Genomic DNA, 3974 nt, shown 5'->3' on the forward strand with positions numbered 1-3974 from the left:
TAAGAGAGTTGTAACAGAACTTTTGGAGGGCAGTGTATATACACATGTATTATTGGTAAATGCATGGTTATTACAGACATGCTTGATTTACGCATATATAGTACATAAACATGTACAGCTCCCGTCAGCTCCACTTCACAGTTGCCTGTCATGACAATATAATTGAGGTGTAATCAGCATCACTAACTATGTTTTACCTCATCCCAATTTACCCCCACTTATAAATCCTTGCCCCCAGGATACGGAGTACTCAGGCTTCTAAAGATCTATTTGTGGTTTTGAAGAGAAACCAGAGTACCCAGGCTCCCCAACATGCATGTACATGTATCTAATAACAAGGATTTTTAAGTGAGACGTCCTTGCTAATAAGAATGGTATCTATGTGGTTTCAAATTCATATAATCTTATATGTACTCATTTCACTGATTTAGGTAGTTCCAAAAATCATTTCCAGCTCTTATGTTTGTATTAATAAAATCAAAAACCTATGCGTTGTAATCAAATTGTTGGAATTTTTTTATCGGTGAATAAAGTAATAAACGCTTTTCTTGAATCGTGACTATGGAAGATACGGCACAATAACTTTAAAATACGTACTGAATCTTTTTTTCTTTTTAATTTCCTCTTTTGTGCCCAATCCCTTCGGGTTATTGTAAACTTATTCTCGCTGCGTCATTTCACCCCCTGACTTTTTCTCGGCGATTTAATATGGAACGTTTTCGCATCGATAATTAATGATCCACAGATTCAAACAAAATAAATTAAGTGTATAGTTCGCAATATATTTCAGGCATAAATCATGGAAAATACCTATTTTATTACACTCATAGTAACGCTATAGTTCAATGAAAACACAAAGACAGGGATTCAATGTTCTGTTTATTTGATGATGTTTTAACAAGGTTTAATAACGATGATTCACTAAGCTTAAAAAAGTGTACAAACTTGCATATAGTTCTACTCCTTTACCGTATAACACACTGAACAACAATTAATCTGGCAACCTGTTACTACATCTTGTGCAATAAAAGGGTCCATGAACTTGTACAATTTCCTTTGCGGACCTTATGAAATAACCACTGAGAATTCTCTTCCATTCTGATGGCTAAAACCATGCGTACAAATTTACTTTATTTTTAATATCGTAATACATAACTGTAATTCAAATATATCGCCTATTCATTAAATTTAAAGTTTAAATAACTATGGATCTTTGTCTTATTTTTTATATTGCTTCAAATAATAATAAAGAAATGTTTTATAAATCAAAACATTAAGTGATTTTTATCATCGATGGCAAGCTTTCTTACCGTTGTTTATTATTGTAGAACAAAAAACAAAACTAAATGTGGCAAAACTGTTTTGTTATTGTTTTAGTTGATTGAATTTATGCTGTCTACAGAATTTTTGTTTATACCAGTTGTATTGCATTGGATATTATAAATGTATTTTGACGGCTATCCAGAATCATCTGTGAGGGAGCTGTACAATACAAGTACTCTGGTACTACTACATAAGACATTACACTTTGACAGTCAGATGTCAAATGCTTCACAGGGAATACTATTGAACGGTTGGACTATTCAGATGATATAGGTAAGTGGCCGTTTTCATTTTTCCTATTTGTGTCAACATATTCCATCTTTTGATGGTTTGAAGAGCACCTGACGCATGTTTTGTTCCCCTTTATAGGTATAGTTTTGAAAAACAACGTGTAATGCTATACAGAACATTCAAATTGGAGCTAGAATGGGGGTCAGAGAAATGACTAGATCGACACCACTGATGGATCACTTCAAATAGCTTCTAGAATATCCTAAATATCTCCCAAATCTACCCTTCCAATGATTTCTACTGATTTTTTTATATATCTGTCAAATTACTTCTTGTCAGTTATCATTCTTTTAACTTTTGAAGCAAGTTATTTTTGTATTTGAGTTGAATTAATGATTTTCACTAAGGAGAAACCTTTCGCAATTTATCAATGATTTGACGAGATAATGTTGGGTTAGACAGGGAGATGTTCTAATTACATTGACAACAACATGTTTGATTAAGTTACCGTGGTAACATAAAGTTATAGCTACATAAGCCACATACCCTTTGTGACTTTCAACATATTATGTTACCATGGTAACAGGTTGCTATAAGCAATGTTATGTTGGTGCAAAGAATCTAAAAGTCACGCTACCTTGATAACATTGAAGATTTCGGCAGTATTATAGGGTAGTATATAAACGTATACATCACTGAATTTGTAATATATGTATATATATATATTCACTACATTTGCACATTGACTGTGACGAATGCATAAAGTAAACATTTCAAAGTGTAACTAGCAAGTAAGTAAAGCTACAAAAACACAAATAAAAATAATGAAATGTAATTTCAAATAAATATCTTTAAACAAAAATCATTGCATTGCTAACTTTTCAATCCATGATTGACAATCTTATTAAAAGCAAATCTCCTATATCGCTGTCCATAGACCGTCCACTCGAACGACACAGAATGTGACAAAGAAGGATTAATTTTGATTAGATTGCCAAACTTGCAAACACGAATCGTCAGATGATCTTTCACATTACTATTTTGTACTAATTACCGCTAAAATTTAACATTTAATAATCACTAAATGATATTACAATACTATGTACGTACCAACACCACAGATCTCATGCATAACCATATCAACTTCTGGGCAGCATCACAATGTGTAAACTTGATGAAACTTAATGGTCCAAACACGTGACTCGATCTACATTTGTGGAATACGATAAATCTACAGGAATATGAACACATTGTCCACATGGCACATAGACCCGCTCACCACCTAAAGCACCTACACGAATAATAATGGAAACTATGTCTCTAATACATCAAATCTTCTTCTGTTCTCCTTCAAGAAAAAACGACAAAAATGATCGTAATCATAAACTGGTTGTCTGCAGGATATTCTTGGTTTATCTTAATTAAGACTCACTAATCACTTACTAATCATGTTCTACAAAACAGTAAGCAGATGATATAAGAAAGTCACAATATGATTGGTCGTTTCATACCATCAGACCGTTTCACTTTTTAAGTTGCCATGCAAAGGGAAAATCAAAATATATTGCAAAAAAAAATAAGTTCAAAATTTCTATATAAAATGCATTATTTGATAAATGAACATAAAATGCATCACATTAGATATCAAGGGACAGAAATCCACTATTTATCATATAATTAGAAAGGCTTATCAATATACTCGAAAAATAATGTTTACATAATAAAAACAAAGTTATCTATAAAATCACCATACGATAATAACATAATAGAACTTTTGTATATATGGTAGTTTGATTTCACTTTTGGTGGGAGTAAACGATGTCTTTCAATACCAAACCATATAACAATGAAAACAACTTTTCTCCAAAATATAATCCTGCTTCATTAAAATTTTGATAGATACTTATGTTCTATAGTATGTACATGTTGATTGATTAACATTCATCACAGTGTCAAGGGTCAGACATAAAATAAGACCCAGGAATGTTACAAAAAAGCGGGTAAAATCAAAGCCTCTCCTAATACTTCAACTCCCAGGAATTCAGAACGATCGTATAATACATATATAACTCCAAATGATTCGAATATAAAACAAATGAACAGCGAGGACAGATATCTATACCCAGTATTATATACCGATGATCGGCCGTAACTAGTGATTCATTAAACCATAGGAAACGGCGTTCCTGATAACAGTCACAAAATAATGGACGTCAATACTGAACACAATACTGTCAAGAGCCAATATCAGAAAGAGCGTTACTTAAAATGTATCTTGAAACAATTACTTCCATAACAATGTTATTCAGAATTTCTTCTCAAATAACAAAGCTATACTGAAGGCTCAGAAGTAATTCAGGACCAGAAATATGAACTAATTTCGTTATGTAAACCGAAAAAAAAAAGTAACTTCACATGCG

Source organism: Argopecten irradians, chromosome 2, assembly GCF_041381155.1.
Source record: "Argopecten irradians isolate NY chromosome 2, Ai_NY, whole genome shotgun sequence".
In the NCBI taxonomy this organism is placed as follows: Eukaryota; Metazoa; Mollusca; class Bivalvia; order Pectinida; family Pectinidae; genus Argopecten; species Argopecten irradians.